Raw genomic sequence first — 14,395 nt, 5'->3', positions numbered from 1 at the left:
GGCCGCATTTCCACGCACAAGGGGGCAGAAGAGGGTCGCTTTTCGGGACTGAATGGCCTCCCCAGAAGGTACCGATGGACTGACTCAGTGCCCAGAAAACCAATCCCACTGAGTGCAGGCATTCCCTGCATGTGTTCCATGGTGTTTGATAAAGTTGATTGAAATCTTGAAGTTCAGGAAGTTTTGACTCCTTTCCCTTTGCAGAAAGAGAGGAGAAATACGTGCATGTTTGACCAGCCCCAACATCTATGCCAGGTAGTATCTTGATGAGGATACTGCGATTCAGCAAAGTTGCCTGACTTAGCGAAGGCCGCACAGCTGCTGAGGGAGTGGCAGCGCAAATGGGAGCCACATCTGCCTGGCTGCAGGTCCCAGCGTGTGACCGGTCGCCTGCCCAGAAGGCACGGAGACGGGTGCTACCCTCGGGCACCAGGCATGGGATGGAGCCATCTTCTGGGTCTGCATTCCAGCTCTGCCATTCGCTGGCTGAGTAACCTTAGCGCCTGGGCTTCAGCTGACTCATCTGTAAAACAGTCCTGAGAAGCAGTACCGATCTGGTAGGATTGTTATGTGGATGGAATAAGGTAGGCAAAGCCCCTAAAAGAGTGCATAGCACATGTCAACAATAGGCAAGTGTCAGCGTGTCAGCTCTACTGTTACTATCTATATAATCTATATAATAAAGAGTAATATGCAAATGGTCATCATGCCCTCATGCGGTCAGGCCATAAGGGCTCAGACACTCAACACTGGGGAGAGAGGAATGGGGACCAGCCAGGCACAAATGAGCTCACAAGAGAGGAATGGGGACCAGCCAGGCACAAATGAGCTCACAAGAGAGGAATGGGGACCAGCCAGGCTGCTGCCCAGGAGAGGGACAAGCTGCATGCCCTGCGATCCCTGCGGTCCCAGGTGCCAGTGGCTGCGCCTGTGGCCCGGGAGAGGGACAAGCCACCTGCCCACGGTCCCCTGTGGCTGCAGCCAGCCTGGGCAAAGCCGACCCAGGTCCCAGGTGCCTGCAACTGGTCGGAGGAGGGAATCATGGGTGCTGGGTGTGGGACGAGGCAGAGGCGGTTAGGGGCGATCAGGCCGGTAGGGGAGCAGTTAGGGGTGATCAGGCAGGCAGGCAGAGGTGGTTAGGGGGTGATCAGGCAGGCAGGCAGAGGGGTTAGGGGCAATGAGGCAGGCTGGTAGGTGAGTGATTAGGAGCCAGCAGTCCCAGATTGCGAGAGGCAGTCGGACATTCCCCGAGTGGTCCTGGATTGGAGAGGGTGCAGGCCAGGCTTAGGGATAACTCTCCCCCGTCCCCACACCCCCCCCCCCCCGCACGAATTCGTGCACCGGGCCTCTAGTTACATATAACAGGATTCACCTGACGCTCCAACAGCCAAGGATGATACATCAGGCCAGCAGCTTCCCACCTCCAGGGCCACCTTCACACTGTGTTTTATATCCTCCTTGTATGTCATATAAGTTTACATGAGTGATAACCCCTGAAATTATTCAATGTATCTGTTCTGAAAAGATGCCATGTACCCCACATTCCAAAGACAGCCACAGGATCACAGATTGTGGGGGACTGACAAAAGGGAAATCGGAAATCTGATTCTTGTGCCTTGAGCCAATCCCCGTCTTAAACATATAAAAGGCTTGAAGGTGCAAGTTAGAGAAAAGCTCTTCTGAAGAGAGTCGTTGAAGCACTGGGGCATGTTTCCTCCCTCAGAGGAGAAAGCATTTGCCAGGGGACTGCTCAGGGGACTTTTGGTCTCTGGAGTCTGGGAAGCAGAGCCATGCGACGAGAGGCTATGGTTGGCGAGCTTCCAGGTGGCTGGGCGGGAAAAGAGACAGAGGGAGGGGGGAGGGCTGCTGGGGAAGCAGACCACGTCTCCAAACACGTGGCTTTCTCCTCTGAGGGCCACCTGGGCCTTGGAGAGTGGACCTGCAGCTCTCTGCACACAGAATGTGCCCAAGAGAGCTGCCTAGAGAAGCTCCATGATGCATCACACAGACAGCCCCCCACCAAGAACCCAGCTGTGTTCATCTTATAACTGGAGGACAGGCATCTATCACCTGCCTCGTGTAAGTGGCCCTTGGAGAAGACCAGCAGAAGAATCTCCAAGATAATCCCAAAAAGTACCCACTGAGTGGAAGAATCAGCCTTGAGTGTGATGGAAACAGAGAGCACAGCAGCGCATCACCATGGCACCAAGTGAAGGTGGGTATGTCCCCCACCTCATCTGGCCCCCGCCCCCGTCCCAGGCGGGCTCAGAAACAGCAGCTAGTGGGAGAGGGGTGGGCAGGGAAGAGGCTGACCACACCCTCCACCTCATTGCAAGCGGGGCGGGGAGCGGGGGGCGGGGGGCGGGGGGGGGGAGGCTATAGTTTTGGTTAAAGTTGTGGATTTTTATCACTGCACTGTTTAAGTGCAGATATGTGGCTATACTGGTGCTGAGTGTAACCAGACAACTTTTCACTAACTGAGAGTGACCAGAAAAACCCTGGAACATGCTAGAGGCTCCATCTAGGCCAGGGAAAGAAATAGCCCAGAGAGAGGGTTTCAGGGTAATAGGAAATGGTTTCTGCTTATGATGTATCAAGTTTAACTCATTTAATATACTGCTTTAATAAATATAAACGAGAGAGAGAGAGAGAGAGAGAGAGAGAGAGAGAGAAAGCTCTAATGCCTTCAATAATGTGAATTGGGACAAAATGTGATTGGCTATCCTCCTTGGCAGGTAGGACGAGACCAGGCAGAGAAGTAGCAGGCAACCCTTTCACCAAACCATAAAGTATGGGTACCCCCAGTCCAGTATCTTTCTGGTCCACTCTCCCCAGAACAGGCTGATTAAATGGGCACCTGCTAACCTGGAGACAGCCCTGGAATCAATCCCCTTACCTGTTCCGAGGAACCCAGCTACATAGCTAGGTGGGAAGACAACTACCACTAGGTGGCGCCACAGTGCAGCGGAGCCAGGTGACATTTGAACCTGTGTTAAAACTCCCAGCTTGGGACTTCCCTGGTACCCTTCCCCCAGCGTATTTCTGTAACTGCACAATCACCCCACATCTTACACAACTGGATCTTTTGGACCCCAGGATATCATAGTAACTTCACTATGTTATCCATGGACCCAGAAGAATGTGCTCTGAATTTCCAAGTAAGCTATCAATAGCTCGCTGCAGAACATACTACTCCGAGGACAGACTTCAGAAATATGCCCTTCAGTTGCCCAGGGCAGTGAAGGAGGATAGGCCCTGGGAAGGACTCTGTGGCCCAGTCATCCCAAAGGCACACAGTCCCCTTCCCCCTTGCTGTCTCATTCCTATTCAGCTCAGCTAGCTCCTTGCAGCAAATCCTGATTAGTGTCAATCTCCAAACTGCTAGTTTGCCCCAATAATTATTTCTCCTTTTCCTTAAATTTCTGGCTTTCAGCTGGACATACGGCTGCCCAGAATAACGACTTCCTTTCCCAGCCTCCCCTGATAGCTCGGCATGGCCATACCCCTGCGTTCTTGCCTGTGGCCTGTCAACAGAAGTGTCCTTAAGGGAGATGGCATGTCCTCCTAGCTCTTCCTCCGTCCTGTTGGCTGGAATAGGGATGTAATGGCTGGCGCCGGAGCAGCCATATGGGACCATGAGAAGAGACCCATGTACTGAGGACAGCGGAATGAAACAAGAGAAGGGCCTTGAGTCCCTGACACCCAGGAGCGCCGTGCTAGCCGAAACTGTGGCTTTCAGGTTCTTACCTGGGCGAGAAATAAACATCCGTCTTCTTCGTTTTGTGTTTTTGCCCCACTTGGTTGAAGGTAATCTTCATTACATGCCCCCATTAGTTATCTCTTACTACAGGACAAATCGCCTCAAAATCTAGTGACTCAAAGTGCAAACACTCATGACCACTTGCCGCTTGCATGGCGAGGGGGTGCAGGAGCCGCTTGGCTGGGCTCCTGGCCGGGACTGCCAGCATCTGAGGCTGCTGAGGGCGGCTCAGCTGGTAAAGGCAGCTGGCCCTGGTGACCGTCCAGCAGGGACCTCATCCTGGGCTGCTGGAAGGTTCTCAGGAGATGGCTGCTGGCACCCCTACCCCACGCCCTGGCCACCAAAACAAGTGAGCTTGAGAATGAAGCCAAGTGAGGGATATCTCATGACCTAGCCATCAAAGCCACCCACTGTCACTTCTGCAATGGCCACAGATGCCCATTCAGCGTGGAAATACACAGAGGTGTGAGGGCAGGTAGACAAGGCTCATTGGAGGCTCCCACAACCCACTTCTTCCCTGACGGCTTGGTATCTGTTCAAGTAGCCGGTGATAATCCCTCCATATCAGGGAAAGGTATTTTTGTACAGTGGCCTCAGGGATAAATCATGTCCCTTCTACCCCAGCTATTGTTGCCATTAAATTTGTTGGCTCAGCTTGCTTAGCCTATTTTTCACAATTTACCTGATTCAGAGAGCCGTTTGGAGATGGCTCACGTTTAAACATCCTCTTTTTCCCCTCTGAATTTCCTCCAGCTTCTCGGCTGAGCCAGAGTCATTGAATTTTACGCCTTTGTCAAAATAAGCTGTCAGCAACTGGGCCAGATCTATGAGAGGGCGACATCGTTTGCGCTGCCCCAGCTTTCACCTTGCAGTGCGTGGACCGGAGGGGGCCCGGCAAACAGACATAAATCCGGAGCTCTATAATTCTCTCTCCCCCGAAGAAGTGGCCATAAAGCCCATCACTCCAGATATATGGGGAGAGAGAGACAAAGGACAGCCCGCGATGAGTTTCAGAGGGGCCGTAAAACAGAAAGAGAGACCTCACTCATGGTGGCGGGCTCATTAGAAGCCAGCCGGGCAGGGACGTGATTGATGGTGGGATGCTGACTGGTCGGCGGGGCCTGAATGTCACTCCCTGTCCCACCCCCGCCACCCTGAGGGCTCCTCAGGCCCTGTGACTGATGCTGACGGCTCCTGGGGAAATGGTACTGCTTTCGGAGTCTGAACAGGAGAACTTGGCCTGGGGGTGGTCGGTGTTTAAGAACAGACTGTGCTCCAGACGAATAAGTGGTCAGAATGCAGCCGCCCCAGCTCTGCCAGGACCCTCGAGTCCCGTGACCTGCAGGAGAGACTCGCTGTGCATCACACACAGGCCGCGGGCCTGTCTTCTCAGCCGCCGCCCCAGCGTCCTTGCTTCACCCTCCCTCCTTCCCGTCCGTGAAGACTGATCACAGCTTTTCCTGTTAGCAAAGGCTTGGGTTTTTATTTAATGCAGACCGAAACAAGACAACGTGATATACTTTAAAAAGGGGGAGGGGATAAAGATGGTCAAGATTTTTTAAAAATATATTTTTTATTGATTTCAGAGAGGAAGGGAGAGAGAGAGAGAGAAACATCCATGATGAGAGAGAATCATTGACCGGCTGCCTCCTGCATGTCCCACACTGGGGATCAAGCCCACAACCAGGGCATGTGCCCTGACCAGGAATCGAATCATGACCTCCTGGTTCATAGGTCGACACACAACTACTGAGCCACGCCAGCCAGGCAGGTCAAGAATTTTAAAAAATGCCCGGAGAAACTAATTTTGATACGGATATTTATACTGCCTGGGCTTAGGTACCGATGATGTTACAATGATAAGACTGGGAACATGGGAAAGCTGCTGCAAGTGTAGCTCTGAACAAAGCCATTCCTTTGAATGCCAACAAATTGTTTCTTTGTTACTCATGTTGTGGCCCCACCCCATAACAGAGAAACAGAATTTCCGGAGGATGAGGCCCAGAAATCAGGATTTTAAAAAGATTCCCAGGTGATTCTAATGGGCAGCCAAGGTTGAGAACCACGGTCTTACTTGGTTACTTAAGATTGGTAAAGACTTTTGTCTCTCCCTAAATGCCTTGAATTTTTATTTATTTATTTAGTTAGTTAGTTAATTCCTTCAGGGCTTAATTTGGCTGCCAAGCGTCCTTTTAAATCATTAATGTATGTCTGTCCTGGGTTAAAATTGCATTTAAATAACAAGGTAGACTTTAAAAACTGTAAGAATTTGATATTGGGCATTCATTTTTATCTAAACAGAAACCGAAAATGATGAGGACTTCGACAGGAAACAGTTTGCTGCATGAAATTCCACCGAGAAGCGAACATCATTAAAGTGGAGAGACATTTCATAATTCCGCCGCAAATGGTCCTTAATCCTTGATGTTTAATTTAGCTTTGCCAGAGAGGTCGGATCCTAATGTTTTAATAGCTTCTACATGTTCAGTTAGTACTTGGCCTTATCAAAACACATTATTAATTCCTCATCGGCTTCACTGAATCCTTGTTCTGTTGGTGAATGTTTCCCCTGTCATTTTTTATTAGAGGAAGCTCAAGGATAAAGTGAAGGACTTGGCCATAATTTCATTACCACAGGAGAAAAAAGATCAGAGCTCATGAATGATCCACTTATGGGGAGAACGTTTTCTTGAGCCTCGATTATTTTGCTGGAGGAAATAAATGATTTTTTAAAGCTGCAGTCTCTCTTTTTTTTAAGCCAAAAGGGTTAATCTGTAATAGACTCAACATAACCATGAATAATTCATGCAGTCAATACAATTGTAGTACTCAGGGCCTACCTGCAACCTGGCTTTAAAAAGCCATTGTCCCTGTCTGCAAAGAATGACAGTATTTTGGTTTTGTAGCTGCCTATGGGATTTTTGAAGGATCGGTGTTATCTGAGACTCCCCAGGCGACCCCAGACTGTGGACATGAATGGTAGTCATCGCTGTAACGAGAAACACTGTCATGTCACTGGTCCTGCTCCAGCTGGTGACATAGGAGCCTCAGTCTTTTGTAAACTCCCCTACCAACCCCTGCTGGGGAGCCCAGAGGCATCTCGTGCATGTTGGCAAACACGTGCATTCCTCCTGGGCGCTGCCAGTCCGCCCCTTTGGAGCCGCTGTGGTGCCTCGTGGACCTGCCGGTGTGGCCTGCGCACCTGGGAGCTGCAGGGCTGTTTGTGGCCAAATTCCAAGAAAGCCTTCCCCCTTGGGCTTCCCTCTCTGAGGTTCAGGGTGTTTCACTTCTGGCAATCTGTCAGACAGGACATCCTGAAAGACTCCCACAAAAGCCCAGAGCACTCGCTAACACGTAAAAACAAAACCACAACCTTAAAAATGAACCGATGAGCCCAGCTGGTGGACGCTCAGTGGTTTTGAGTGTCGACCTATGAATCAGGAGGTCAGGGTTCAATTCCTGGTCAGAGCACAGTCCAGGTTGAGGGCTCAATCCCCAGTGGGAGGCGTGTAGGAGGCAGCCAATCTATGATTCTCTCTCATCATTGATGTTTCTATCTCTCTCTCCCTCTCCCTCTCTGAAATCAATAAAAATATATTAAAAATATATTAAAAATGAATAGATGAATTTGTCAGAAAGTAAAGGAAACCCTGATTCCAGGCAATAGGCAGAAGATTCCATAGAAGCAAGCAGTGACATCATCAGTTGCTTGGGGGAGGCGGGTGGAGATTTGATCTCAGGGCTGAGGTAGGGTGGGAGGGGGAGGCCAGGATCAAAGCCAGGGATCTGTGAAAGGAAGGGTGTTGGGTCACTGATCACCCCACATAAAGGTAGGGCCTGAGAAGAGCTACACAGTGAAAATAAAACCGAGTCAGACAGCAACCAGACTTGTCCGCTCCGCCTGGAATCCGAGTGGATGTAAAAGTCTGAAGATTTGTGAAAACAGCCTGGTCCTTTTTCAAGATTGGGGCCTGAATTTACATGATTTGTTGTGGAGAGTGGCTACAGCGTTTGGACAGGTTCAAGCCTCGGACTAATGAGAGGGCACAGTCCTCTCGTGGCAAAGCCACGTGCAAGTCCCAGCTTGGAGGGCAAAGCCCTCCCAGCACAATGATAGCCAAAGGCTGAGGTTGTAAGCTTGACCTTATGGTCCGAACCTGTGGTCCCATGTGGCTGAGTGATGTGGGCTGCGGGAGGTGCAGCAAGTAAACAAAGCTTGATCAGGTGCATGTAATTGAGTAGATTCAAAACCCACAAGAACATTGTAAAGATCTTGATCTTGCCCTGACTTTGCCTCATGGGACCTGGCTATAAAATAAAGACTCGGTTTGTAGGTGGTGGCACTGTCTCTCCATCCGAGAGCAGTGTCCCATCTAGCGCCGGCTTTCTTCTCTTGTCTGTCTTCTTTAATCCTTCACCGCCTCCCCCCGGGCCCCCCGCCCCCCCAACCCAGGTTCACCCCTGGCCGTACTTAGCGCAGCACTGTTATGGGTTGGCTCAACGAGATAGACCACCGACTCAGAATTTAAATTTGAAAGCCGTTTATTAAGCTGGCCAGCTGACCACAGCCCGTACCTTCCCCCTCTGGGAAGCCTCGCGGCATGTGGCAAAGAGCAAGTGTGCATTATGATTTTTATAACAAAACAGTGTTACCTTAGAAGCTCACAGAAAGTTCATAAGCACAAAGGGGGGGGTAAACAGAGTCACACCTGGCTGGTCTAAGACAATCTAGCAATTTTTCTTCCATGGTTCCTAACCCTGCAACTCCCCTCCATTCATCAGTCCCTCCTCCCAGCACATACACAATCCTCATATCCTGGCAACACAATCCTTCTCCATACGTCAGTCCCCCCTCCCAGCACATTCTGTAACATTCTGTAACCCTTCCATGGCGCAGTCCCTCACCCTAGCACATTCCCTACTGGTCTTATGCCCGAATCAAATCTTTGATTCAGCGCCCTCCTCTACGTTATGAAATTGAGGAGGCATTTGGCAATGTAGGGGTCAAGCCGCCGGGGAAGAGTCTGGCATTTGATGGTGAAGAATTGGCCAGGGTCTCGGCCACTGACATAGAGTCTTAGTTTCTATGTCTTTCTCCTTCCCATTGGTCAGTTCACCAGGTGAGAGGCATGAGGAGGACGGGGTTACAATTTCTAGTGCCTCTTTCCTGCGACTTTGATGGTGGTTGGAGTGCTCAGCACCACCTGGTAGGGTCCAGCCCATCTAGGTTCCAGGCTGCCAGGGTCGTGCCGTTTCACCCAGACGAGGTCACCCAGAGAGAAGGCAGGCTGTGTTGGACTGGATCTCAGCACGTCCTCCTCCCGAATGGCTCTCACCACCCGTCATGCTGACGTGGCGCTGCTCTGCAAAGCCTGTAAGGACTTAAGCAAACTTTGGGTAGACGGCTGGGCAATTTCTTCCTCCCTTAGGCGGGGAAGAAGAGGTGGCGGCCTACCAAACATAATTTCAAAAGGGGTGAGTCCTTTTATATACGGGGTGCACCTAGCTCTGAGGAGGGCAAAAGGAAGGAGACTTACCCAGTTTTCGCCAGTCTCTAATTTTAACTTAGTTAATGTTTTCTTTAAGATCCAATTTATTCTCTCTACCTGTCCAGAACTCTGTGGTCTATAAACACAATGCAATTTTCAAGTAACTCTTAGGGGCTTAACTATGGATTGTAACATTGGCGATAAACGCCAGGCCATCGTCGGACCCCATGCATAGTGGCAGGCTAAACCGGGGGACAATTTCAGTGAGGAGTTTTCTAACTACTACCTGTGCTGTCTCTGCCTTGGTTGGGTATGCCTCAGGCCACCCAGAGAAGGTATCAATGAAAACCAGCAAGTATTTACACCCTCCTTGTCCTCCTGGTATCTCGGTGAAGTCCACTTCCCAGTGTTCTCCGGGGTTCTGACCTCAGAATCGCTGTCCCTGCGCGGCCACAACAGGGGGCCCTTGATTCATTCGGGCACACACTTGGCACCTTCTAGCCAACTCTTGAGATATTTTCTGGAGCCCTGGGATGTAAAATTCTCTTCCCAGTAGTTCTGATAGCTTCATTCCCCTGAGGTGGGTGCTCTGGTGGGTCTGGGAAGTGATGGTCTGCCCCAGGGCTTCTGGCATTATAGGCCTCCCATTTGGCAGAATTAGCCATTCAGCCTCTCCTTCCCGGGCCCTTAGTTTCTCAGCTAGCCTCTGCTCCTCTGGCAGATGAGTAGGCTTCTCTGGGAGCCTTCGTGCTGGCAGGGCTACGAGAACTTCTAGGGGCCCTACTGGTCTTTTAGTCACTTCCTTGGCCCCTATATGGCTGCCAGGTGGTTAAGTATCTCAGGAGCTTTTTCCTTTCCTCCTGAGGTCAGGAGACTTCTTTAAGGTGGCTCCCGTGTCCTCCTGTAAGGGCAGTGTGAGGAGATATATCCCTGTAGTCCCTGGGTAGGTCTGGCAGGGCCAGTGCCGGGGCGCTTACCAGGGCTTCTTAGATCTCCCCTGGATCCTCCTCATGTGCCCCCCGCTACCGGGTACCTTCCTCTACGAAGCTGCTCCCGTCGTCCGTGTAGAGGGTCTCATCCGGATTCTGCAGGGCTGGTCCACAAGGTCCTCACAGAGGGAAGTGAGGGTAGTCAGTGTCTCCTTGCAGTCAGGCAAAGGGGCCTCTGCCTTCTCGTCAGGGAGGAGTGTGGCAGGGCTCAAGGCAGCTGTTTTCAGGAAGCTGGAATGTTTACTCTTTTTCCCTTTCCCTACCAGAGGGCCTGAGTGAGTGCTATGAGTTCCACAAGGAAGTCCACCTTTTGGCCCCTCACTGTCAGGGTCATTCTGGGCTCCTGGGGGCCAGCTGAGCCCCGACAACCCCAATCCACCTCCTCCACCAGCATGGGAGGGAGTCGGTTCCCCCACACGTTCAGGGCACTCCCTTTTCCAATGTCCTTCCTTTCTGCAAAATGCACATTGATTTTTCCCAAGCCTGGGTTGGACTCCTTTTCTTCCGCGAGGCTTTTCTTTGCCCTTGTTGTCTCTCCGGCCCCTTGGGCCTTCCTCCTCGCTCAGGGACAGGAGGACCTTGGCCATCCGGGTGTTTAAACCTGCTGTTGGGTCCTCCTGATTGTCAAAAACCTTCTGGGCCACCTCAACCAACTTAGAGATTGATTTCCCCTCAAAGCCTTTTAACTTTTGTCATTTTTTCCTAATATTTGGGGCCGACTGGGAAACAAATGCAACATTGACAGCCCTCCGACTTTCCAGGGCATCAGGGTTAGGCCCCTGGACTGTCTCTGTCACCTTAGAGAGGTTTGTGGGTCTCCAAGCAGCAGCTCGGATGCCCCCTAATAGAGTCTGGCGATACCGATCGAGAGCCTCCTTTCCCCTCTCACTATTGGGGTTCCAGTTGGGTTGCCTGGAGGGAAACAGAGCCTTTAATCTGTCTTTTATTTGTTCTTTCAGAATGGACTAAAGGAGCTTTATTTCCCTACAGGGTCTTATATGTCATAGGACCTCACAGGGTCTGTAATTCCTGTAACAGAGGGCTAGTATTCACCACTTTATTAACCCCTCTGTTCTAGACAGGCCTTCCCCAGTTTCCTACAGTTGAGGTTTTGTGCCACCCCTGACATGGGCATGGTCACACAGGCCTGTAAGACAGTATACAGGTTGCTAACTGTCAACTGTCTCTCAATAGAGACCAAAATTTAATGGGTATTCTTCTTTGCCCACCTGGGCAACTGCCCTCTCGGCAGCTAGACACCTTTTACTTTTTGGGTTCATTCCACATAGCCTTTTTCCAGGACAGTTTACACATAGGCCAGTTCTTTCTAGCCACAAATACAGCTTGTCCAATTTCCTTAAAATGTATTCTGGCACAGGAGAAAGTTGTTTTGCTGTACATAGGTAGCTTAATCCCTATACAACTGGGCTTGGACCTCTGCCTAGCAAATTGCAGTCTATAAGTTCAATATGCAGCCTCCGGTCCTCCTAACCCAACGATTTTTCGGCCAGTCTCTGAGTCAGACTTCTCCTCTCTTGGAGAATTTCAAAGTCCTGATGGCTCCCAGGTCTAGGGAGAGTGCCCTTCTCTGTTTATTAGTTACAGGGCCCTGCTTTCCTTGTCTTCCCACCAGTCCCCTTTATGGCAGAACAGTGACCAGGCCTCTTTGAAGGGAATGTACTGGAAGGGGATATCAGCCCCTCCTCTTCCAGCAGCAACAGGTACTAAACCCTTTCAGTACATTTGCAAGCAGGGAGCTTTTACTAACTCTATCTGCAGCTTTCATAGATCTCAGGCTTGCTGCTCTATTCCTGGGGCTGTAGGAAGGCTAGTACCAGTCACTGGCTTACGGCTTAACTGCTGTAGCCTGCAAGCCAAAGGCCCAAGTACTTTCTCGCTGCTACTGCTGCTGCTGCTTCTTTTTTTTCTTTTTTTAGGGCCACTGCAGGCAGCTTAGGCATCCAGCCTCCCTTCTTTGTTCATTCACTCCCCAATCTGGTCTGGAGCTGGGAATAGCGCCTTGGTCTGCCTTGCTTCCCCAGAGGGCTGCCTGTCTAGCCCCAGATCTAGAGGGCCGGCCTACCGTAGGAACTGCAGGACTGGCAGATGTCGCAAGGTCCTGGAGGTTCTCCCCCTCTCTCCCTGAAGGACCGGGGGAGCTTTTCCCTTCTGGGGCCCGGCCAAAAGAATTGTCTGTCTCTGTCCCAATTTTTCCTCGGGAGGCAAGCCCTCATTTACCGGGGTTTCTTGGACAATATGTCAACCTAAACTTGAATATAAGGAATTTGATTAGGATGCCCCGGGCGGCCGTTATGACGTAATGGACCCGGTAGGCAGTGGTCAGATCAAAAGACCCTGCATCCGGCCACCCTTCCTGGAAAGTGGGCCACTCCCATTCACAGAATCACTGTAAATCAAAAGCATTAACATTATAACCTTTAAATTTACCCTAGAACTTCAGTTTAATACAGTAAATTACAACCTAGGTAAGAGCAGCTGATAGACAGAAATCTTTATTAACTAAGTGGGCTGATTCTCCTTAACAGTGAACAAAAGAGTCTGAGAAAAATAATTCTCGCAGCTGCCGAGAGACTTTGCAGACTGCCAAGGGGCCAGCCCAAACGTTCAGCCAAGCGTATCAACAGAAAGCAGGATAAATCAAAGTAGCTCTTACTTTACACAGACCAGTAATGATTTACACTTTCTTAATAGACCAGCCCAGGCTGGAGCTGTATCCAGTCTCCCTTCTCTGTAGTAATTTGGCCAGTCCCACACAAACAAACTTTGCCCCGACCCCATGATGACCGGTGGCGAGAGACAGACAAGGGAAGGGGTGACCTGTTTTCACAGATCCTCACGCAGGTGCCCGCCTGGCCGCGTCCCTTGGGAGCTTAGATTCGTCGTAGCTAAGGTGCACCCGTATAAACCCCGGGCCTGGTCACCTCCACATGGGGGTGAGTCACCGTTATGCCATATGACGAATCGCGGAACCGCAGGTTGGGGCCCACTCGGACTCCGTAACCGAAGTCGTGGAGCCACATAAAGGAGAGGAGAGGGCAGGCCCCCTCCCTCCACACTCACACACTTTCACCAGACATTCACTCAGAGTTTAAACAATCCACCCAATTCCTAACCATTTCCTGATTCCTGAGGGAGCTCTATAGCTTCCCGGGAGGTGATCAAGCTCCCCTTCCACTCACCCAGAGTGGGCCTGACTGATAGGGGGTCGACAAAGATGACTGACCCTATCCCATTTGACAAAGACAAAGACAACAAAGAACAAAGACAAAATAAATCAGCCAAATGCAACCTAAGGTTGCCCGGAACCTGCAGCTTGCTCCTTGGAGTCCTGAAAATTTTCAAAAAACATTGCAGCAGGGTGTGCACAGAAGCAGACAACTTCTTGACAACAAATACCAAGACAAACAAATACCAGACAGACAAACCCAGTGCAGCCTACAGCCGCACGAACCAGGGACCCCGGCCACCGTCGTGGCCGAGGGTCAGGACCAGGAGTACCGCTGCGTCCAGCCCTCCGTATAGGTCCTTCCGTGGGACGTCCCAATTCCTGTTTAACGACCGGTCCTTACCTCTCTCGAGAGTCCAGGTGGCTTGGTTTCCGAATTGAAAGTTTTGGGTGGACTGGAGGCCTCCTTGGTAATCGTTCTCCACAGGTGTGGGGTATCTCGCTGAGTGCCCGGCGACAACTGGGGGAGAGCCTCCTGCCTTGAATAGGGGGTCCCTCTCCTCCCTTCCGGGGGAGAGCCTCCTGCCCTAAACAAGGGGTCCCTCTCACCCCTGCTGGGGGAGAGCCTCCTGCCTTAAATAGGGGGTCCCTCTCACCCCTGCTGGGGGAGAGCCTCCTGCCTTAAATAGGGGGTCCCTCTCACCCCTGCCGGGGGAGAGCCTCCAGCCCTAAGTAAGGGGTCCCTCTCCTCTCTGCCGGGTATCTCGCTGCGGGCCTCCAAATGTTATGGGTTGGCTCAACGAGATAGACCACCGACTCAGAATTTAAATTTGAAAGCCGTTTATTAAGCTGGCCAGCTGACCACAGCCCGTACCTTCCCCCTCTGGGAAGCCTCGCGGCATGTGGCAAAGAGCAAGTGTGCATTATGATTTTTATAACAAAACAGTGTTACCTTAGAAGCTCACAGAAA

This window comes from Myotis yumanensis, unplaced genomic scaffold, assembly GCF_028538775.1.
Source record: "Myotis yumanensis isolate MYYU_CA2020_CCGP unplaced genomic scaffold, mMyoYum1.0.hap1 SCAF_11, whole genome shotgun sequence".
Classification (NCBI taxonomy): domain Eukaryota; kingdom Metazoa; phylum Chordata; class Mammalia; order Chiroptera; family Vespertilionidae; genus Myotis; species Myotis yumanensis.
This window is presented reverse-complemented; position numbering follows the sequence as displayed.